Source organism: Mustela lutreola, chromosome 14, assembly GCF_030435805.1.
Source record: "Mustela lutreola isolate mMusLut2 chromosome 14, mMusLut2.pri, whole genome shotgun sequence".
NCBI lineage: Eukaryota > Metazoa > Chordata > Mammalia > Carnivora > Mustelidae > Mustela > Mustela lutreola.
In genome coordinates, this window is record NC_081303.1 from 46385609 (window position 1) to 46410449 (window position 24841).

General features: G+C 44.4%; 2 long non-coding RNA genes across 2 annotated transcripts; both read right to left on the reverse strand.

The window, feature by feature from the left end:
- Positions 1 to 1554: 1554 nt before the first annotated feature.
- Positions 1555 to 10120, reverse strand: LOC131815094 (uncharacterized). Its single transcript, XR_009347563.1, has 2 exons — positions 9892 to 10120; positions 1555 to 1730 (listed from the first exon to the last, which is right to left on the reverse strand). It is a non-coding gene; the product is annotated as an uncharacterized LOC131815094 (long non-coding RNA).
- A 6574-nt stretch (positions 10121 to 16694) lies between these two features.
- On the reverse strand, positions 16695 to 23593 carry LOC131815039 (uncharacterized). The gene is made up of 3 exons (XR_009347540.1): positions 19991 to 23593; positions 19429 to 19734; positions 16695 to 18971 (listed from the first exon to the last, which is right to left on the reverse strand). It is a non-coding gene; the product is annotated as an uncharacterized LOC131815039 (long non-coding RNA).
- Positions 23594 to 24841: the final 1248 nt, after the last annotated feature.

The window sequence follows — 24841 nt, forward strand, 5'->3', positions numbered from 1 at the left end:
CATGATGCTGAGGTCCTAGGATGAAACCCCACATAGGGCTCTCTGCTCCGTGGGGCATCTTCTTCTCCTTCTCCCTCTGACCCTCCACTCCCGCTCTCTCTCCAGCTCTCTTTCTCTTTCTCTCAAATAAATAAATAAACTCTTTTAAAATACTAAGAACAATATTTGTATAAAATGTTTACTGTGCTTTAAATCAACATAAACACAGAGAAGAGTTATAAAAACTGAGGTGAATTTACAGGACTTATTTTATAACAAGAGCGGTGGTGGGTCCAAGTTGGGACAAGTGATGACGAATGAGGTTGTTCATAAACTAGAACAGAACATACCAACTATGAAGAGAGATCAGATTATAGGATATGAGAATTTCTGATTTTTGTTATTCCTTCCTTCATGACAGTGAGTATGTATTATTCATACCCTAAAACCCCTACCTAAAAAGTAAATAAAAGGAATTACAGATACTTTACCGGGGGAAGGAGGGGCAGGAGAATATTCACCTTGCCTCCAATGTCACTCAAAATATGACCTCTGCCTTTCCATGACTGTGATGATTCTGAGGATTCCTCAGCATGTAACCTTCCTCCTGCCCAACTCAGCTCGTCCGATTGTTTTAGTTTTCCTACCTCCCAGCCTCCTTCCCTTTCTCAGACTTGTCCCTCTGCTGGAATGCTGCCTCCCAGAGACTAATAACCTGACCTCTAACTAACCAGGCCTATCAAAACATACCTATCCCACCAGCCCGACCGGCCCCTCTGACCCACCTGGATCTTATCTCTAATCTCTCTTTCTAGTCAGTGACTATGGCTTTGTGCTTCCTTCAAGGCATTACTATTTCATTTCATGCCCAAAATACTCACCCTAAGGTCATTCTATGCACGAGCTTGGTGGGGGTGGGGGGAGATCTCCAACACTTTAGAATCATTGCAAAACTGTGTGTGTGCACATATGTGCTTTTTTTTTTTTTTTGAGAGAGAGAGAAAGAGAGAGGACTCACAACTTTCACCAGATTCTCAAACTTTCCATGAACCAAAAGATGGTAAGAAATACCATTCAATTCTCATTTGGTCCTTTTGTCCTACCGGCTGGAAGAACCTTCCAGAACCTCCTCGGTGCCTGGGAAAGAGCCTTGCACAAAACAGGCACCAGGTTGTTGAATTCAACTGAATGGAGTCAATACAGATGTTGGCATCTACCAAAGGGAAAGGGGAGAGTTTTTAAAAGAAAGAAGAAAAAACATACCCTCCCCCCCCACACACCCCTTTCCTTCTCCAATGTAAAGATTCTAGCACAACCCTACAAAAGAACAAAAGTGAAAGTGAAATCATTGTATTTTCTTTAAAACCTAGGGCCCAGCCTGCCGCCAAGACTGGGATTAGGGGATCAGGCGAGGTCGTGTGCAGTCTTCAGTCTGCCCCTGACTCACTTCTATTTTGAGTCATAATTCTCTCAAACTCACTCTACCTCATTTCCTATTTATGCAACACGGGAAAATAGCTCTTGCCCCTTATCTACCCAATGAGGAGGTCGTCAGGAAAACAGATGACACACAGAACGCTTTCTGAACACTTCATTAGGCAGTCTCCACAAATCTTTTCATCAGCAAGCCTGTGGCTGCAGAGGCCCTGCCCAGCTGTAGTGATTGTTTTGATGTCCCGATGTTTTCTTTCAGGTCTAAAATATTTCCAAATGTGCTCAAGTTTAACATGGACGGTAAGAAAAATCTTGGGCTGAAAAAAAAAAAAAAAAAGAAAAATCTTGGGCTGGAATGCGCTCTGACCACACTCCAGAGCAGCGTTTCTCAATTTTTAACCCATATTCCCATTTGATAAGCATTAGAAATCCCGCTCCCTCTTTAAACTTTGTATTCTGAAAACAAGGGTTCACTTTTCCTGCCCCTTTTCAAAGTACACACTTGTATGATAAATACTACTCCGAGGGGCGCCTGGGTGGCTCAGTGGGTTAAGCCTCTGCCTTCGGCTCAGGTCATGATATCGGGGTCCTGGGATCGAGCCCAACATTGGGCTCTCTGCTCAGCGGGGAGCCTGCTTCCTCCTCTCTCTCTGCCTGCCTCTCTGCCTACTTGTGATCTCTGTCTGTTAAATAAATAAATGAAAAAATAAAATAAAATATTTTTAAAAACTTAGCATGTACCTGCATTTATTGTGTGTGAAGTATACGTCAATAAATTCTGATTTGGGGGATGGCTGGGTGGCTCAGTGGGTTCAGCCTCTGCCTTCGACTCAGGTCATGATATTGGGGTCCTGGGATGGAGCCCAACATTGGGCTCTCTGCTCAGTGGGGAGCCTGCTTCCTCCTCTCTGCCTGCCTCTCTGCCTGCCTCTCTGCTCACTTGTGATCTCTGTCTATCAAATAAATAAATAAAATCTTTAAAAAAAATAAATTCTGATTTTTGTACTATACCACTGAATTCTTCTGAAGGAAACAGAACCTTGTCCACCCTGTCCCCATAAAAATTGCTCTAAAAGGTGAGCTTACCAACCATGTACACTGTGTCTGATTCATTCTGGAACCCCCAGGACCCAGCACGCAAGCGTTTCACACTCAGTACTCCTCACTTCCACAGAGGCCTGGCGGCTTCAAGCCCCGCGCTCATTCTGTTCCCTCCCCGCCAAGTGACCTCCTGCTTCTTTCTCCTCCTCTTCAGGCTTCGCTCCAGAAGCCGCCCAGGAATCACCCTGGCTCAGTCAATCCCTTCCTTGGGTTCCTATAGCTCCTGGGTATATCTCTAGCTGCCACTCGCCACTTCGTACTGATTTTTATCTGCTTAGGCTTCTAAGCTCCCCCCGAACCTATACAGTTAAAGGGGTTCGCAATGATTTTTGGTGCCTCCATCACCTGTGGCAGCCTCAGAATAAGGCAACATACACAGGCATATGCGGTCAACGATATTATGAAATACGGTGTCCAACTAGCAAAACCTGTATCTGATAAAAGAACACATGTGCCTTTTTTCTGGTGCATGAAATGACGCTATCCCGCGGTAGACCAGAAACCCGCCATTATTTCAAAGTCCTGATATGCAGACGCAGTATTTTAAGAGATCAGCAAACAGCTGTGATCAGATATAGAATATGAATATAGTGTGCTTCCTCATGACAGTCACAGGTACGGCTAATACTGCTGTGGTTTCTCCATCACCATTTCTCTCTGAAGGAAATACTGTGCCGCAGTTAGAGGTTACCGAAAATGGGATCTTTTCTCCATTCAAATTCCCAAAGCCTCGGAATTCCACCCAAGGACACGGATCCATGGACACCTGGATGAGCACCGCCCTCTGTATTTTCACTGCTCTTAGCACACAGGGGTAGGCGGCTGGGGTAAGAGCCACAAAACACTGTAATGGTAACAAATGGGGATATTAAGTATGAATTCAGAAACAGAGATAGATAATTTCTCCCGCTAATTCGAGCTGCCATTAAGCCTCGTGTGCTTCCACCGAATTGTATCCAGGAAAACTGTTCACGGAATACCAGGGAATTTCAGGTTCATGCACCTGGAACCACATGGTCCTTCGGCCACCTTCTAACATAGTTCTCAGTTCTCCAAGCATTAATATTGAGCCATCTAAAGAGACTATCTAAAGATTGAAGTGGTTTGGAGAACGTCAGTCCCCACCCCACCATGACCTTGACAGTGTCCCTCCGCTGTGACCTTCACAAGGGACGGTGTAGCTCTAGATACAGGAGGCATGTAGGAAATTCCCTTGGTTCAGTCTTTTTCTTCCTGTTGCAGCAGCGAATAATGCAAGACGCACTGTCCCCACCACCATGCCTCTCTCTTAATATTACTAAATACTTCCTTTCTTCTCTCTTTGCTGTTGCAGTTCTGGCCTAGAGCATTTCGAAAGGGTATAAAAATAATGAAACAGGTTCAAGGGAACTGAAGTGACAATGAAGCACCCAGTGGGGAAAAACCCTGTTCACTGTGAAATTTTCACATGACCCTCTCTGGTCTGATGCTGCATATTCAACCATGCACTCTGGGGCCCAGCTGGTGTGCAGCGGCTTAAGCCACGCGTAGAAGGAAAAGGCATTTCCTCCACCTCCGGCCCTGGCACCCATTTCCCCAAGCACTGGCAGAGGGTTGGTTTCTTTTCTTTTTTTTTTTCTCCCAAAGATTTTATTTATTTATTTGACAGACAGAGATCACAAGTAGGCAGAGAGAGAGGGAGAAGCAGGCTCCCTGATGAGCAGAGAGCCTGATGTGGGGCTCAATCTGAGGACCCTGAGATCATAACCTGAGTTGAAGGCAGAGGCTTTAAGCCACTGAGCCACCCAGGTGCCCCAAGGAGGGCTGGTTTCTTAACTTCCAGCAGAGTTTACGTGAATTAAGGTGGATTAAAAATTTTTTACCTTAAAACCTCTTTTTTTTCACTCCCACCCAAGAAATTTGGAAGGCACTCTTAGCCAAAATCGGTTAAATTCTGAAAGAATATTGAGGAAGCCTGTGGATTCATTCCCATGCCCTACCCCGTGGAGCCCTAAACATCTGCAACATTAAAAAAGAGAAGCCCTTTAGGACACCAGGTATCTGAAGAGAGGTGCTCCAGGCCTGAGGGAGGACCTCATGAGGTCCCGCAGAAGCACGGAGTGACATGCCCCGCTCGCTGGAGGAGGGCGGCAGGACGCTGGAGGAAGCCAGCAGATCCCCAGGCCTCCCCAGGGCCTCAGCCAAAGAGGCCTGCTGCTTAGGACACTCCCTCTCTCCTGTCTTCACTCTCTGGCTCACCAGCTTCTTACCTTTTGTCCCCTAACATGCTCCAACTGATTACACTTCAGAGCAGTAACAACTACCCTTACACCACTTCTCCCCGGAGTTAGCAAACTGCCGCCCCATTATCTGTGTGTTCTAACTTGAGAGCAGTCCGCAGCCGTGTGCTCACTTCCTCCCCTTCGCTCTCTCTTCTAACCTCTCTCAACTGTTTCCAGCCACCAGCCTCTGCGCTGCACTGCAGTTAGTTTATTAAAAGGAGGGTGCTAGGGTGCCTGGGGGGCTCATTTGGTTAAGCCACTGTCTTCCTGACTCAGGTCTTGATCCCGGAATCCTGGAATCGAGTCCCATATGGGGCTTCCTCGGCTTTGCAGGGAGCCTGCTTCTCCCTCTCCTTCTGCCTGCCACTCCTCCTGCTTTTGCTCCAAGGCTCTCTCTCTCTCTCTCTCTCTCTCTGTCAAATAAATAAATAAAATCTTTAAAAATGAATAAATAGGGGCACCTGGGTGGCTCAGTGGGTTAAGCCGCTGCCTTCGGCTCAGGTCATGATCTCAGGGTTCTGGGATCGAGTCCCGCATCAGGCTCTCTGCTCGATGGGGAGCCTGCTTCCTCCTCTCTCTCTCTCTCTGCCTGCCTCTATGCCTACTTGTGATCTCTGTCTGTCAAATAAATAAATAAAATCTTAAATAAATAAATAAATAAATATGAATAAATAAATGAAAAGCAGGGTGCCAACCTCAATGACCTCATAATTGCCAGGTGGATGCAGTGGAGGGCTGAGTCCTTCACTGGCCCAACCCAGGCGAGGCCAGACCCCCCTTCCACCTGGAAACAGTCCTCCCTGTTCTCTGCCCACCTTAGTTTTGCCTCCATCTTTCCTTAAAGGTTGGTGTTCCTAATTTCCCTCCTATAGTCCCGTTGTCTTAATCTAACCATTCGCCTTAGCAGATCTCGTGGATTGGGCTTGCAACTTTTTTGCTCATGAATCCCCTAAAATAAAATCTACGTGCCCCTCTACTATGTCTAAGCTGAAGGTCATATTTTAACCCAAGTTCGAATGGTTGCGAAGACTCTAGTTTATGGTGTTTTCATGCATGTACAACTCTTTAGTAGTCAGAAACGGCACACCATTCTTTTTTCTGTTTTAAGTCCTAGTTCCATTCCATTTGCCCCACAGATTTTTTTATTAGCTTTATTGAAGTATCAGTCATATCATATAATTCACCCACTTAAAGTGTACAATTTAATGGTTTTTGGCATAGTCACAGAGTTGTGCAATCATCACAATCCATTTTAAAACACTTTCATCACCCCGAAAACAAACCTCATACTGATTAGCAATCACTCCCCACTCCCCGCTGCCCCACCACAGCCCTAAGCAACTGCTACTCTACTTTCTGCCTATAGGTTTGCTTGTTCCGGGCATTTCACACAAATGGAATCCTACAGCCTGTGGTCTTTTGTGACTGGCTTCCTTCACTTAGCATAACATCTTCAGGGTTGTAGCGTGTGTCAGTCCTCATTCCTTTTTATCATCCGGTAATACTCCGTTCTCTGGCTATGCCATATTTTCTTTCTTCATTAAATGCTGGACAGTTGGGTGTTTTCTCTTCTGGGTCGTGATGAACAACACTGCTATCAACATTCATGTACAAATGCTTGTGTTACCCATGGATTTTAAACCCGATTCTTTAATGTTTCTTTTTTTTTTAAGATTTATTTATTTATTTCAGGGAGAGAGAGAGCATGCCAGAGAGTGAGGGGAGCAGCAGAGAGGGACAATACCCAAGCAGACTCTGGCTGAGTGTGAAGTCTGCACGGGGCTCGATCCCATGATCCATGAGATCGTGGCCTGAGCTGAAACCAAGCGTCAGAAGCCCAACCGACTGAGCCACCCAGCTACCCCTATTTCTGTGTTTCAAAGGTTTTCATCAATAAGCTTTTCATGTATCTCATCCACAAACTATAAACACAAATTTTTTAAAAAGATTTTATTTATTTATTTATTTATTTATTTATTTATTTGACAGACAGAGACCACAAGTAGAGTTCCCCACTCTACTTGCTCCCTGCTCACAAGCTCCCTGCTGAGCAGAGAGCCTGACTTGGGGCTCCATCCCAGGACCCTGGGATCACAACCTGAGCAAAAGGCAGAGGCTTTAACCCACTGAGCCACCCAGGTGCCCCTATAAACACAATTTAAAAATTAAATTAAAAATCAGAAATAAAAATGAAAATAAAGTTTCTGTGACCATAACTCACCAAATACACAAAAACTCTGGACTTTAGTCCAGAGTAGTAATAAATTCCCATTATCTGATTACAAAAGTAATCAGAGCACCAGACGTTTATTACAAAATTTGACAATTCTTAAACATAAAAAGTAAACTTTTATTGGAAATATATCCCTCACGAGAGATGAACTGGGTTTATTTTCCAGTAATTAGTTCATGGGTCTGTGGATGCCTTTTTATTACAATGTAACAGTTTGTTATAATCACATCTTCCTACCTGTCCTTTTACTGAGGCAATCACAGAAAATACACAAGTAGGGGGATGAAAGTACTCTACTTACAGTAGCGCCGCTCAAATCTCTGACATCCAGACAAGTTAGAGCCCCACAATTACTTTGTAATCTATCATCAAAAATTATGTTTAGGTCTCCCTCCAAAAATGTTGAAAGCAAGCACTCAAGCCACCTGATTTGTAAAAGGAGTGTTGCCCCCACACTGCGGCCAGAGTCACTCACTTTCTCACACCTGCATTGGTGCTGAGAATAGCCCCTTTGTTTGGAGCCCAGGTTTTTATACACTCCCCAAACACCTCCTAGCAAGATGCTGGAAAGGCAAGACATGTGCCTTTTCCCTATAAAGTGGGAGGCTGACTCGCTCGCAGGGGGATCCATTTCAGAAAAGGGTTTATATATGAACAATGAACACCTGAAAATTGCTTCCCTCACCCAGACTGTGATTTCATTTCCTTCAACTGCTTTGGCTCTCAACTCCCCATCTCCAGCTCAGGCTCCACAGAGCCCCAGACCCTCAGTCTGCAGTGCACTACTTGGCCAGCCCTCAGGTCCCTCAAGAGTCCCCCAGACCACTGATCTCCAAATCGATCTCCCTGTCCCTATTCCCAGGCAGCCTCATCCACTCTGCTTACTGCACTGCCCCTAGATTGGGATGTTACAAAAGATGCTACCATACCACGATCAAGTTGTTGCCCTATTTGAAATCCTTCACGGATGCCCCAGACCTATCTTGAACTTTTGCATGTAAAGCCTCTCCTCCAAGCCACAAAGTGAAGCCAGACCTTCTCCAAAGACATGATGCAAGCTCTCAAACCTCTGACCTTCTAACACCCAGTGAAAGAGAGCCAGGCCTCCAGGAGACAGGGCGGATTAGCAGCTGAAAGGGTGAAAGTCCTCTGGGTCTGCCTGGGTTAAAGGCCCTTACTCCAGGGATAACCGTGGGGGTGAGTATTTTGACCTCCCTGAGCCAGCTTCTTCATCTACAACGACAGTAATACTTGTCTTTCTTTAAGGGTGGGGATAACGATGAAATGATGAGATGTGTGTCATGTGCCTAGCACAGTGCCTGACACAAGCCAAAGCAGAGTAAGACCCCGAGGAATCCTCACCGCCACCATCACAAAATAAACCACTAAATTCTGAAGTTGAGGGTCCACGACCATTACAAGCTGGGGAAGCCCATTTTCCAACCTCACCTGTAGTCTCTCCCAAACTCCTCCCCAACAAGTCCCCCCCATGCCACACCGCTTGCCTCCTCCCCTCGATCTCTAATCAGGTCTTCACAGCCCTGGGTCTTTGCTCTCACCCTTTCCCTCTGCTAGAATTCTTTCCTTTCCATCTGCCTCCTAAATGCCACGTGCCAAAGGGCCTCCCTGGTTGCCTTGTCTTGAGTCTCCATGGCTGATGCTTCCTCTTCTTCCAGAACTCTCAACGTTGAAAAAATAAATAAATATATAAAGAACTCTCAATGTTGGAGCGCCCCAAAACTCAGTCCCTGGGCCCCTTCCCTTCTCTATCAATGCTCCATTCAGGATTTCCCCAAGTCATCAGGCTCTCATTCTGTATATGCTGATCACTTCCAAATACGTGTGACCAGGTCATACCTCTCTTTCTACTTACTGACATCTACTTGGAGGTGGACATCTCAACATGGACAAATACGAAAGTCCTAGTCTCCCCCCACAAATCTGTTCCATCTGCATATCCTCCCCAACGCCACTGGTTCTCATAAAAATACATCCAGAATCTGATCACTTCTTACCCCCTCTACTGTCATGCGCCTTGGTCAGAGCCTTATCCCCCCTGCCTGGATTACTGCAATGGCTGCTAACTGGTTTCCCTGCTTCAAACTTGCTCCTACACGTCTATTGTCAGTAGAGCAATCTGAATGATCTTTTAGAAACCTCAGTCACATCATGTCCTTCTCCGTTCATAACCTAGCAATGGCTCCATATTTCCCGCAAAGTAAAACTCAAAAGTCCTTAAGATCGTACCAAACAGTCAGACTCCCTTCCTTCTCTGACCTCACCTTTGGGAGGGAGAAAAAAAAAAAGGGAGGCACCTGGGTGGCTCAATCCATTAAGTAACTGCCTTCCTTCCACTCAGGTCATGATCCCGGGGTCCTAGGATCCGGACCGCATGGGGTTCCTGCTCAGAGGGGAGCCTTCTGCTCTCTTGCTTATTCTCCCTCTCTGTCTCTCTCTCCCTCAGATAAATAAATATTTTTTAAAAATAAGTAAAAATTAAGAAGTTATTTATTTACTTGAGAGAAAGCACGAGTGGGGGGTAGGGGCAGAGGGACAGAATATCTGAGCCAACCTCCGCTGAGCGCAGAGCCCCTCAGTCCCATGACTCATGAGATCAGGATCTGGGCTGAAACCAAGACGCCGGGGACCAAGAGGCAGACGCGCAACATACTGACCCACCCAGGGGCCCCTCTGACTGCACCTTCTATTACATCCCCATACATACCCCAGTTCCAGCTACTCTATTCCTCTGTATTCCTCAATCTTGCCAGGAGGCAATTTTCTGTTTACCTTAGCTGTTTTCTCTGCCTATAAACCTCCTCCACCAAGATCCCCACAGGGCTTAACTCGCTCAGCAGCTTCCAACCTTCGCTCCTATCTTACCTTCTCCGTGAGAGCTGCCTGGCCCAGAGCGGGAGCTCAGACACAGCCGCTGCCTGATCCCAGAGCCTCTCTAACGTCTGGGATAGGCGTGCCCTCCCGGGATCCTCTATCTCAGAACTGACTATACCTGGGCCTCTGAGGAAGTGAAAATAAAACAATTCACTCTCCTGAGTCTCTCCCCTGGTCCCACGCTAGGTCCTGCGAAGAAAAGGAGCCATCCTGATGTCACAGGGACCCAGTCACTGGCTCCAGATCACCAGGCTAGGGCCGTGTCTGCCTGTTGCCTCGCTGTACCCATTCTTCCGACCACCGACCACCTGGCTGAACACCAGATGCTGCTGTCCTTGCCCCGCCCCCACACAGACCCTTAGCCCACCTGCGGAATGTCAGCCTACTTCCCGTTCCGGAGAGCCAAATGAGAGGCAGTCAGCTTAGTTAGGGTTTTTGTTTGTTTGTTTGTTTGTTCCTTTAATGCCAAGTCACTGTATTATATCTACCAATCGAAGCCGGAAACAAACATTACAGATATGTAATACATTCCACATTTCCATCTGCAGGTGCTAGTGACAGACAGCTTTGCCAGGAAGGTAAACTAAGTTCAAATCTTGCTCTGAGCCCCCTGGGCTCCTGGGTGGCTATTTGCGGTCTTTCTGCCCTTTCTTCTCTTTCCCCCATGCCTCCCCCACACACTTAATTGTTCTCTTAGAGAAAACAAGAACTTCAACCAACTGATGATGTTCTTCCCATATTTAACATTCCTTGCTGGTGAGTAGTCATTTTTATGAGCTAAGAGGCACTCTTAGCAGATTAGCAAACCAGCGACACCTGGACATTAGAGTGGTTCTCCTGGGCTCAAATTCTCACTCTGCCACCCACAAGGAGGGCAATGGGAAGGATTTAGTCTCTAAGTTTTAGTAGACTCCGCTTTAAGCGATTAAAAATAAAAGTTCCTCCTTTCTAGGTGACTGTAAGGATGGAGAGAGGGAGTTCAACTGAGCACTTAGCACAGAGGAAGTGGCTGCTCAGAGGTCAGTATCTTGTTACTCTGCAGGTGCTGGTTTGGGGACACTGGTCTCCACTGCTCCAGCCACAAAGGGATCAAGGTGCTGCGCCCTACTCACGCGTCAGAACGCTCTGGACCCCAGTCGTCTTCACTGGTTCTATAGTCAGTGTCCATTGGGTGAAATGACCTTAGGATCTTTGTTAATACCAGTAAACAGAAATGTCTGACATATTTGTTGAAGGAATGCTTGCATTCTCTTTAGTCCCAAATACTTACTTTAAAGGGAACCACTTTTTTTTTTTTTAAGATTTTATTTATTTATTTGACAGACAGAGATCAGAAGTAGGCAGAGAGAGAGAGAGAAGGAAGCAGGCTCTCCAAGGAGCGGACAGGTCGATGCGGGGCTCGATCCCACGACCCTGGGATCATGACCTGAGCCAAAGGCAGAGGCTTTAACCCACTGAGCCACCCAGGCGCCCCGGGAACCACTTTTATATTACAAAAATAAAAGAGTAATTCTAAATATAAATTATTCCAAGTTTTATCTTTATCTATAATCCAAAGTCCCAGCAAGAGTTCTATAAACTTTCTTTCTGGTTCTAAGGAAACTCTGTAGCTTCCTGCCACTTCCCCTATTAATAAGTACATCTCCTCACTGTCTATTCAAATGCATGATCAAATAGGAAAACAGACTTCCTAAAAGTTCAACTGAAGTTAGACATTAGCTCTCAATATCTAGTTCATTGAGGGTAGGTTTTTATTATTAATTCTTCAAAGGAAAGTTAACTGAAGAAGCTTAATTATGCAAAACTTCAGAATAAAGGCAAAGACCATTTTCTCCCCCTTTTCCTAAACTTCGTAAGACAACGGCTTTACCATTTACATTCATTTTCACTTTCTAGGAACAGGAAGAAATATTTAAAGCATTTCACCAACAAATGATCAAACAGAAAGAGGATTTATCTGACTATTGGAAATCTCTGAAAACAAGTTTAAAAGTTAATAATAAGTTACAGCACAGCTATGCATTTTCTCCTTTCCAGTCTCCTTATTCCTATTTAAATAACAACATACCAGCTAGCTGCTTACAGTTTGATTTTTCTGCAGTACTTTTCCTAGGTGCAAAACATTTGACCCTGCAAAGACTAGGTGACTCATCACATTCAAAATGCAGATCTCAGGCTTGGAGGGTGGATGCGTTCCTCTCCTCTTACAAGTGCTGCAGAAAAGATACCTGGGTGGAATTTTCTTTTCTTTTCTTTTTTTAAGGTTTTGAAAGGTAGAAGATCCCAAACCCGTGCTTCTCTAGCAAAGGAATGAAAGAACGAATGAATGAGCCAACAACTATAAAATGAAGAGAAATAAGATGGGCAGAAAACAATTCTGATTGCTAAAGAGATTGTTGTACTTAACACATTAGCATTTAAATTGCCCCAGTAGGACACGGGGGAAGTACCTCACCAATGCTAAGAAGGTGGGAAGCTGGTAAAGTTTGCACCTTTTTTCTCCTATTGTTTAATGGGGGAGCCAGTTTTTCCACCAGCAGGATGAACCAACCACAGTGAAAGGGAAAGAGGCATTGCGAAAGCTAATAGTTTACACATTTTTGTAATTATAAAGATGATAAAGCTGAGAAATTGAGAATTTTGAGTGCTATGCTCTTCTAGTGGGGGATATATATATATATATATACACACACACACACACACATACATATATATATGGATATATATATAAATAGTTCCCAAAACTTGCAGATTAGCAAACCACAGGGGGAGGTTTTTATAAATGGAGATTTGCAGTCCCCTTCCTGCCCCCAATTATGATTCAGTAGGTGTGTGGGGTGCGGCCCAGGAATCTGTGACAATACTCACCCAAGCGATTCCTTTGCTTGGCTAGGTTTGAGGTCAGACCAAGCAGATTAACAAAGGGGGAGCACGACAAATGGTGAATCATCCCTCCCCACCACGCCCCCAGCCCAACTGTAAATTGTGAGGGTGAGAAGTCGAAGGGTAACTTGAAATTTAGGAGGATGCATCTTCGCAGGCTAAAGCTGCTAGAGAATATTAGTAATATTCTAAATTGTCTTACCTTTTAAAATTCCCCATGAAATCTTAACTTTAAAAAGTTATTTTAGGATATGACCTTGCCTTCCAGTTCCTGTTTATAGTGATGAGCTACCCGGATCTTTGCGCCTGAAACAAAGACGCCCTGGCCAGACCCCATGCTTTCTAATTTCCTTAAATTCGCACACAGAACCTTCCAGCAACCCCTAGAAGTAGCTGCTACTATCCCTAATTCACAGATGAGGATGTGGAGGCCAGAAGTCAACTGTTCTAGCGATCAAGCCAAGATATAAAGGATGGCTTTTATGGGTTTGGTTTGGATTGTTGGTTATAAGGGGAATTTAAGCATGAGATTTGGATCTGTTCAAATCTTAAAGAATCTCAGGCTGGTATAATCTTGGTACAGGCAACCAACGCTGATTGAATCGGGCATCGTGCCAGGCAGCGGGCGGATACGAGGAGATATGAACAGCTCCCTGTCAGGGAAGGGTTTTCTCCCCGGCCCTCTCACTGAGGAATGGAGAGAAAAAAAAGGAATGATCTCCATGAGGTTCTTCTGGATTTTGCCGGATTAGGTGTCCCTGTGTCTCCAGGAGCACAGGTTTTGCTCTGTGAACTGTCCCATCTGCACTTTTGATTCAGAAAATGTGTTCACCCAAGTTGTGGGCTAGGAAGGCTCTGGGTGGGTACACTGAGGGGGAGGGGCTGTCTTGGGGCTCTCTTTGAAAGCCTTCACAGAGGATGTGGCTTATGAGCTAGATGATGAAGGATAAAAAAGACTTCACGAAGCAAAGGGGAGACAGGGTTTTCTAGGCCCAGAGCAGCGTGTGCAGAACCTGCCTGGTCTAGCAGGAGACCTTGCGGCTAAGGTGCAGCTGAGGGTAGAGGCAACTCTCAGAGAGGGGGAGGAAAGCTAGGGAAAGACCAGGAAGGAGATTTTATGCTATATGAGGAGTTTAGACTTTAAAACATGCAAAAAGGAACCGCTAGTGTTTTGAGGTTGGTTTTTTTTTTTTTAATTAATTAATTAATTAATTTGAGAGAAAGGGAGACAAGCAGACTCCCCACTGAGCCAGGGAGCCCGACAGTACAGGGCTCGATCCCAGGACCCTAAGATCATGACCTGAGCCAAAACCAAGGGTGAGACACCTAACTGACTGAGCCACCCAGGGGCCCCTGACCAGTGGTTTCAATGCAGCAAAGTCGCAGGGCTGAATGTGTATTCAAATGGAGAAGGAGCTGAATGTGAACACAGGTTCACGCAGGAACACGCAGGAACAGATTTAGTGCAAACCAGAGTCGGGATCCTGAGGTCAAAGGAGGGACCTCACTGGATCAAGTCCTCAGGTTCACGGTGCCAGCTGTGGAGTCAGGAGGCTAAATACTGGTCCCAGACCTCTGGCAGTGACTCCTGGGCTAGTTTGGGCAGGGAAGGGGAACACTGAGGGGAAGAGAGTAAAGTGGGGAGAGTACAGGAGTTCTCCAAGGTCTCTAAGTGGGCGGGGCCGAGGGGGGAGCTCGCACATCATCAGCCCGGCCAGGGGACCCAGAAGAGGAGCTGTGCTTGCAAGAAAAAGCAGCGAGTTTGGTCTTGAACATGCTGAGTTGGGGATGCATACAGGATTTTCTTTTATTAGTAGTTAGCTGGAGATAACAGATTTTAAAAATGGTCAGAACTAGAAGAACAGATTCATGAGTCATCTGAGATATCTGAAGCCCTGGAAATGGAGTTTTAGGGAACACTAATTCACAGGGCACACTGACAAGAAACCAGAGTGGCAATTATTCTGTTCAACACGGAAGCCGGAGTTCAGGTTTATCAGAAACACGGGGCCATTTAACAAATACACACCGAGAGCCAGCTATGGGTAAGGCACAGCCCTGGAGCTGAAGATTTGAAGGAGCAGACGCACCCACCAAGAGCTTGCATTGCCCTCGGGGAAATAAGGCGGTGCATCTGATGTGGGAAGACCTTGCAGAGGGAAGTAAGCAGGATCAGCAGGCTCCTTCTAAACCCTTTATGTACATGATCCCGTGAATCTTTACAATAACACCATAAGGTAATATGGTTATTATCCTCCCCTTAAAAATAAGGAAAGCAAACCACAGAGATGTAAAGTAATTTGCCCAAATAGCCAGTAAGCTGGTAGAAAAGCCCTTGACCCAGGCAATCTAGCTTCAGACAGAGCCCATCTTTTACCTACGGCACAAATTGCCTCTCACTGTCTGATACAGGCTCGCAGAAAATGAGAGTTCAAGAAGGAAGAAGAGATGAACAGCACATCACGGTGGTTAAGAGCACAGCGGTTAAGGTTGTGTCTGGAAATAGCAAGTGGTTGGTGTTTGCTGTATTATTATTTAAAGCATGGTAGCTCCACAGAGAAGTGGTCAGAAGCCCCAAATTTAAATGTCAGCTCGCTATTTGCTAATCCTATAAGCTGGGGACCAAAAATGACCTCTACAAACCTGGGTTTTTTCACCTAGAAAATAAATCTAACACACAACTCAAAGATTATACTGAAGATAAAGGGATATAACCACATGAAAACACATATCACAGTCCTTAGCACTCGTTACCCTCAGCAGCTGGCGGAGCTAGAGAAAGGTCCCCATTGACCAAAACACACCATCACTTCTTCGTAAAAAGCTAAAGCTCAGAGTGGGCGGGGCATCAAAAACAAGACTGCTGGGTGGGTACCTGGCTGGCTCAGTCGGTACAGCACGCAACTCTTAATCTTGGGGTCATGAGTTTGAGTCCCATGTTGGGTGCAAAGATGACTTTTTTTAAAAAATTTAAAAACCAAGATTGTTAATGACTATTAAGTGTTAATAGCAATAACTGTTATTCTAAGAAAATACCTGGGTGGGGTTAAAAAAAAGATCACTTTGGGAACTACAACTGGTCCTACCAATTATTAAAGAAAATTAATTTTATTTGCCACTGTGAAAATTAGCTTAGATAGACTAAAAGAAAGTTTATTTCACTGAAACTCAGTTCATTCCAAGGTGACTCAGTCAGAAGCGACAGGCTTCTTCTGCATGGTGCCTTTTCTCCTTCGACTTTCTTCGTTTTCAAATAGAGTACTACTGGGTGCGATGGCTGGCTCAGTCAGTAGAACCTGAGACTCTTGCCATGGTGGACCAGAAACATCTGGCTCAGCTGGCAACTCAGGATGGTTATAAAAAGAGGATTTGATCATGGCTTTAAAGTGCAAACTACTTGGGCACAGCCTGGCTAGGCTGGTAGCCTAGTGACTCTCGATCTCCAGGTCATGAGTCTGAGCCCCACGTTGGGCAGGCGTAGAGTTTACTAAATGAATAAATACATAAATAACGAAGCACAGTTGCAGAGAGCACCAGCAAGGCTCTGCGAAGCTTAGCTCTGCCTGTCTGTGTCTCCTACGGCATATACCCCTCTCTTAGCCTTGACCGCCCAGCCTCAAGGGCAGCTCTGTTCTTCAGGACACCCAGGCCTTCCCTGCACAGAGGCCACTACCTTTGCTCCAGCTTAGCAACACTCCTGGGCTGTGAATGAGCTTTGGATCGCTGGTCTCAGCAGGAATATAATCTCCTCTGCAAAGCCTTCCCTGGGCACCTGCCATTCTAAGACTCCTGCCTGGATATGCCCACATCCTCTGGACCCCTCCCCCACCAATACACGCACCACCGTAAGAAGTCAAATTAACAGTCCATTTTACTTTTTTTTTTAATATTTTATTTATTTATTTGGGATGGGGAGCACAAACAGGAGGAGGGGCAGAGGAAGAGGGAGCAGCAGCCCCCCACCCCCACCCCGCCACCCTGGGGGAGCAGGAAGCCCAGCTCTGGACTGGATCCCAGGGCCCTGGGATCATGACCTGAGCTGAAGGCAGATGCTTAACTGACTGAGCCACCCAGGCGCCACTTTACTTTCTTTATAGAACCTACAACTATGAAAAAGTAGCTTATTTATCATTTTACTGGGTTTTCTTTTCTGCCCCTTCCGCACTCTCTGCTTAAGATGGTAAGCTGCCTGCGTGCTTGATACTGTCTTTCTCACTCACTCTTACATTCTCAGCACCTGGCTGGGAGTAAAGAACTCACTAAATATTTATTGAATCAATAAAGTAATGTAGAAGAGCATGATCGAGTTGCTGAGGCAGAAAATAAAAGCCGAATTTGAAAAAATGGTGAGAGTAGCTCATTTTGGCGCAGCCAGACACATGGAGATGGGGCTAGACGGGCTGGTGCAGAGGACCTGGCTCCATAAGGCCAGACAGTTTGGAGTGAGCAGAGAGAGGAGAGCCTCTGAAGTGTTTGACCTGGAGAGCACTCGGAAAAGAGCTGTCCTTCGGGAAGGACTGTGAATATAAGGAACTGAAATGAAGCTAGAAAACCCAAGGGAAAACCATTTGTTACCACTAAAATTGGCAAAAATTAAGAAGCCTGATAGGGATGTACAGCACAGTGACAACAGTGAACGATACGGTATTGCTTATTTGAAAGTTGTTTTAGAGATCTTAAGAATTTTTATCACAAGAAAAAAATTGTTTTAAATAAATTAAAAAAAAAATAAGTCTGGGGGCACTTCAGTGGCTCTGTCAGTTGAGGGTCCAACTCTGGACCTCAGCTTAGCTCAGGTCTTAATATGGAGGTCATGGGTTGGTTAATTGGTTTGTTTAAAAAAAAAAAAAAGCCTAGAAAGTGTTGAGAGTATTTGGGGAACAGTTTTCAAACAGCTGCAAATCAATTTGGTGATATCTCCTAAAAGCGAAATGGAGAGGGTACGCCTGGGTGGCTCAGTGAGTTAAGCCTCGCCTTCCTCTGGGGTCCCTGAGCACAGGGTCCTGATCAAACACAGCATCAGGTTCTCTGCTCAGCGGGAAGCCTGCTTTTCCTCTCTCTCTGCTTGTGTTCTCTCTCTCACTGTGTCTTTCTCTGTCAAATAAATAAATAAATAAAATCTTCAAAAAAAAAAAAGTGAAATTGGGCATATTTAAATGTAGAATTCAGCATCCTGGGTCTAGCCTAAGAAACTAATACCTATATCTGACGTAGGTAAAAATAATGTAAGCGTTGTTTATGTTAGTGAACATCTGAAAACAATCCATATCCACTAACGGACTGATTAATAAAATGTGGTATTATTTATGCCATGAAATACCAGGAAATTAAAAATAGTGAAGATGTATATATATCTCGTCTATACATATACACATATATATGTGTGTGTGTATATATATAGACATGGATCGCTGTCAAAAGACTGTCCAGGAAAGTAAGCAAATCATAGAACAATAGGTATACATGGAACCATTTATAGATATTTATACTCATAAAACAATACTACCTATTAACATGTACATGTTAAATATATATAAAATATTTTTAAAGCATGTATCAGACTGAACAGGGGCTCTGTGAGGTGAGGACAGAAGGAGGCAATGCGGGGCACCTGGGTGGTTCAGTGGGTTAAGCCTCTGCCTTCGGCTCAGGTCATGATCTCAGGGTGCTGGGATGGAGCCCCGCATCGGGCTCTCTGCTCCCAGGAGCCTGCTTCTCCGTCTCTCTCTGCCTGCCTCTCTGCCTACTTGTGATCTCTGTCTGTCAAATAAATAAATAAAATCTTTCCAAAAAAAGTAAAAAATTTTAAAGAGGAGGCGGAAATGGAACTGGGATTAGTATTCGAAGGAAACTTGACTTTCTCGCCAATGTTTTATGTCATTAAAAAAACTGAAACAGGACAAAAATAATAATAACTGTTCATTACTGGGTATCAGAAGAATGATGCTAGACACAGATAGAAAAATTGAAAGGAATTCAGGACTGGCTAGATTGGTAGAAAGTGTAAAGAAGGTTGGAAGGATGAAGTTAAAAACTATACACTTTTTTTAAATGATGAGAGGTGCCATTAAGAAAACTAACAAACACTGAGTTCCATCTCTGAAAGATTTGCTGTGTTGGTGAGGCATCTAAGTGATGTCCAACAAGAAGACAGAATTCAAAACCCAAGGTGCGGCGGAACAGCTGTCCTGGGAAAGCAAGGAATAAAATGGGTGCTTCAATCAATTTCCTTCAAATCAAACAACTTTTTAAAGATATCTAGAGAATTCACTCTGTATGTATATATTTTTACATGCAGATTTATGTATTACATATTTATATATTTATGTATTTATATTTACAACATGTATAGAAATCTATGCACAGCACCCTGTACTTGACAATTTTGAGAGGCAGGTTACTAAATTTAAATATACATTTCTAGAAAGCCTGGGGGGCTGATCTCTGATAAGCAATTAACCATTCCAAGAAGACTACTTGTTAACAGTTCCCTTTCAATAAGCAACATAGATGAACAGTACCAACAAGGACTCAAATTCCCAAGGTTCCAATAAAAGATTTCAAACATAAAAGTCTGTTTAAAATCAAACTCTCTATTGTTACATAAATATTATCAACTTCCAATTATCAAAAGAATGCACTTACCTTTGAAGGGGCACCTGGCCGGTTCAGTCCGCGGTGCTTGTGGCTGTTGATCTCAGGTTTGTGCGTTCAGGCCCCACCGTGGATAGCGATTACTTAAAAATAAAATCTTAAAGGGGCACCTGGGTGGCTCAGATGGCTAAGCAGCTGCCTTCAGCTCAGGTCGTGATCCCCAGGTCCTGGGATCGAGCCCCACAATCATCAGGCTCCTGGCTCAGCAGGGAGTCTGCTTGCTTCTCCCTCTGTCTCTCCCCGCAGCTCATGCTCTCGGTCTTTCTTTTTAAATACAATTTTAAAATAAAATATAATCTTAAAAAAAAAAAAGAAAAAGAAAAGTGGCGGGGGTGAGGTGGGGGTCGGGGGCACACCTCGGTGGCTCAGTTGATTAAGTGTCTCTCTTCTGGTCAGATCTTGGTCCTGGGATCTTCAGTTCCTAGGATAAAGCCCCTCCTTGGGCTCCCTGCTCAGCAGGGAGTCTGCTTCTTCTCCCGCTGCCCCTCCCCCTGCTCGTGCTCTTTTTCTCTCTCTTTCAATAAATAAAATCCTAAAAAAAGAATGCACTTACCTTTATTAAAATGCATCCCCTCTAATATTTTATGGTTACATGTTTGTTTACTGCTTCTTATCCTTTTATAACGTGTTTTGCAACCTCTGAAAAAGTCAGTACAGTCTGGGGCGCCTGGCTGGCGCGGTCAGTGGAGTGTGTGGCTCTTGATCTCAGGGTTATGAGTTCAAGCCACGTTAGGTGGTTAGGTTAAAATAAAATCTTAGGGGCACCTGGGTGGCTCAGTTCTTAAGCGTCTGCCTTCGGCTCAGGTCATGGTCCCAGGGTCCTGGGATCTAGCCCTGCATAGGGCTCCCTGCTCGGTGGGAACCCTGCTTGTGTTCCTGCTCGGCGGGAAGCTGCTCCCCCTGCTTGTGTTCCCTCTCTCGCTGTGTCTCTCTTTGTCAAATAAATAAATAAAATCTTTTTTTTTTTTTTTTAAGATTTTATTTATTTATTTCACAGATAGAGATCACAAGTAGTCAGAGAGGTAGTCAGAGAGGTAGGCAGAGGGCGGGGGAAGCAGGCTCCCTGCGGAGCAGAGAGCCCAATGCTGGGCTGGATCCCAGGATTCTGAGATCATGACCTGAGCTGAAGGCAGAGGCTTTAACCCACTGAGCCACCCAGGTGCCCCAAATAAATAAAGTCTTAAAAAAAAAAAAAAAATTCTTAAAAAAAAAAAAGTCAATAGTCTTATCTCTTCTCTAAAGAGGGAAACACAAGACACAGGGTGACTGGTCAGGGTGACTCAGGGACAGATTCAATATTGGACCTCAGAACCTGGGAGCCTGGCATCCCTAGTTCCTAAAACCACGGGGCTTCTGCTAACCTCAGCAGAATTCACTTCTTCACTTGACTGTGGTTGGTTCTTGGAGAACCTGGTTTCCAAAGCTTTCTCCTTCAAAAGTAGCAGCAGTCTGAAATAAAAGCTGGCCTGCCAGTTGTAGTCCTTCATAGTTTAAGGGTATCTGAATTCAAGATTCCACTTTCTAACCTTTGCTTTTTAATAATGCACTGATACACCTCCACTGATACACCCTAACATTCTCCATAACGAATGTAACTTTGCTGGTGATTTTTTTTAAACTCCTCTGTTGGGACTGGGTTACATACAAATCAACTGACACTGTTTAAACTATTTGCTGTTTTGTGTGTTTGTTCAAGTTAGTGCTTGCTATCTTGGACGCGCGGGTTTCCTAACAGCCACGGGGCTGGTATGCTCGCGCTGACCTTATAAAGCCAACACAGTTAGTGACTGTGTATACAAGGACTTAAGAGATTATTTTACCAGAATAAAGTTGCTATGTAGCCATCCAGTGTATGTGGTGTTTCTTTCCATTAACAAATTGACGAGTTCCTAAGCATCTGACATTAAATGCGTTAAAAAAAAAATTATCTCATATACTAAAATTTAGGTTTACGGACAAGATCAGATACTTCCAGTGAAATAGCTCAACCCAACTGTGGTTTCTGATTGTGCTTTTCTCACGGGACTTTAAAACGTTTTCACAAATATTTTTTCACTATCACATATTTCTCATTCCAATTTTATTTTTTTTTTCAAAGGGGAACTTAATAACTTATTCAAAGTCATGCAGCCAGTTCAGGGCAGAAATCAAGCAACAGACCTAATTAAATTTAGCAATTAAGAATCTGATATTGTGCATCCTTTTTGGTAGGCTGTATTGCCTCCTTATTTTATTTCCCTTAAAAAGTAATTGTTTACATGTCAGTTAAAGTGGTCACACTGCAAAGAAAGCGAACATTAATTATCAGCGGGTCCTTTCTCAAAGCAACAAAAACAAACAGGTTTGTGCTCAAAATCAAGCTACAAAAGTAACGTTGTACCTTATAATTTTGTCTGCAAGTTTAAGCCTTCATCGTATTCATTAATTAAAATGTCATAAATCTTCTAATGCTAAAATATTCTTAAACTAGCATACAAAACACCAATACGCCGGTGACTGGCAGCACACACAAATCCATCACTCACTCTGGGTCCGTTAGACTTGCCAAGGCCAGTGGCGAGTATTCCAGAAATTTTCACTTGTAGAATGAATGGATGTTTTGTAAGGATTATCTATTCAGGCAGAAAAAAGTGTGTGTGGGGGGGGCAGACAAGAAACAATTAGCCATTCAACTGGCAGTGAGCAAATTCCGAGTATGAAATCCTTTGTTTGTTTTTATTTTGTTTTTGTTTTTCTTACCTACCAGAAGACTCTAGTCCACGAAAAGAAATTCATCTCGTGAGATTTTTCTAGAGCCTTTCCACAGACCTTTGTGGAGACCCTCCTTGTCAGCTTTGGTTTTATTTTGGCAGCCCTGGGACTGGAATTTAGAGCTATCTATTTGCATTTCAACACCCTTCTTTTGTTTTCTGTCCCTCCGGAGGCTCAGCCAGTTCAAACAGCAGGTAAGGTAGTTACACCGCTCTAATGACCCTAGAAAACTCAAAGGAGAAAACTTGTCCAAACAATGAGGTTATTTTAGCTAAAAACTACCACTTACTTCATTAGTCAAGCCTCCAAAACCCAAGCTAGACCATCTTGTTAAAAATTTACCTTAAATTGGTCTTCATACTCTCTCAGCCCTGGAGAGGGAAGAGTGATTGGTGGGGAGGAGGGGAGAGAGGGGGGCAGTTGGGCCTTTTGGAATCTCTCCTGAATAAATATCAATAAAATGTTCAAATGTTCATAGGAATTTACAGATCACAACATCACGTCCGATTCGAAGAGCAATGGCCTCTGTCCTTTCTGCTGAAGGAGCGCTCCTATAAGGCACTGTTAAAAGAGAAAAAGTGTGCGGTGCCTGATTGGCTCAGTTGGTAGAACATGTGACTCTCAATCTCAGGGTGATGAGTTCAAGCCCCACATTGGACATACAGCTTATCTGAAATAAATTTTAAAAGGCGGGGGTGGGGGGAATGCTTGTTAGGTAAAGAGCATCACAGAGAGCAGGACCAGAAGGACACCTAGCACCAGCTGTGGTGGGTACAGAATTCCACTCACACGGGCTCTGAGGACCACATGGCAGAGATTCTGTCATGTGATCCAGAAGGCAGCTTTCCGACAGTTTAATATTCCAAGAAACAGATAAATACTTGTAAAGTTGCATATTTTTAATAGGCAAATCCCCCAGGGTTCCTCTTGAAAGTCAGTTGTTTGGAAAAAGACTGTAATTATAATGAGGCCATAGAATCATAGATTTGAGATGGAAGGACCATGAAGTTCATGTCCCAAGGTCCACGGTTACACAGTCCGTTTGTGACAGGCCTGGAACCATGCAGTAGGCACCAAACCCGAGCTCTTGGTTTTTTTGGTTACCAAACCTACTTAACATGGGATGCACGGTGAGATCATCTTTTATAAAATTCTGGGACTTAGCAACTCAGCCCAGAATGAAGATACAGCTGCATAGATGCCCAAAGGTCTGACCATGTCATCACCCAAAACAGCTCCAGCTGCAAAATTACTGACTCCAGCATCCACTGCTGGGATAAGCATCTCTCCTTTCAGCTTGCTTGGTCTGTGCCTGCAGCCGTTCTTAGAAGTGTTAGCGCCTCTAGTTTATCGATTCCTCCTCTTCCTCCGAATTCTCCCGCCCTCTGCTTTTTTCCCGTTCCTATTTATCAATTTAGATGCCATGTTATAACACCCCAGTCACTGTTCCCTTAACCTCCCTTCCCCTCTGTATTTCCTACTCTGTAAAGACTCTGTATTCCCCTCTGTAAATCCATCCAGGAAAACATCAGCCCCGAATGATGTTGTCCTAGTCACCTCTTTCCCTTTCCTTGCATGGGAGCAAACGCTGCTGGAGGAAATCAAAGGGGTAGACGGTTTCATGATCACCGACTTCAAATGGGCCCTTTCCAACAACTATTTGAAATCTTCTCCGCCATCCTTACACTCCCAGCACACCAGTCTGCCCCTTGACCTCTTCATCTGCTAGATGAAGATGAGCGCTCTCTAGACCTCTGTCCTCCAGCCACAGCCCTGCGTCGTCCCGGGTTCGTGCTGAGTGGGACTTTTCCTCTATGTGTTCAGTCTTTCCGCCTGTGCCTTACCTTCTCTCCCAACATCATCACCCACACACTTTCATCACTTTCTTCTCAAATCCCACATCAGTTCCTTTGGAAAAGTCTATTGATTCTGCCTTCAAACTGTATTCCAAATCCAGCCACTTCTCACAATCACCACTGCTACCGCTTCAACAGAGACACAATCGTCTCTCAACGAGGCAAGTAATAGTCTCCCAGTTTTCACCACTGCCCCTTTAGTCTATTCTCAACACAGCAACCCTAGTGATCTTTTGAAATCATAACTCAGAGCACATTCGCCTCTGCTTAAAACCTTCCAATAGCTTTCCATTTACCCAGAGTCAAAGCCAAAGACCCTACAAAGGCCTTAAGATTCCATTAACACTCTCCAACAGACCTTTCTGAGATGATGGAAATTATTTTTATCTCACTAATACAGTAATCACTCGTTACAGGTGACTATTGAGCACCTGAAGTGTGGGTGGTGCGATTAAGAACGTGAATTTGTATTTTTAAAAGAATTTTAACTGATTTACATGAAAATAGCCACCTGCAGCTAGTGGCTACGTATTGGACAGCACAGTTCTGTGTGCTCCGTCCCCATCCACACTATGTCCTGTTTCCTGACTCGGCATCACACTATAATAACTCTCAGGTGATGTCACTTCTCTGCTCAAAAATCTCTATGGCTTCCCATTTTACTCAAAATAAAAGCCAAAGAATGCCCTTATTTTAATTTACAAGGCCTTATATGATCTGGCCACCCTATCGGCTCTGTGCTCTTAATTCCTAATCTCATTCTCTTCTCTGTTCCCTCCACTCTAGCCTCAACACTG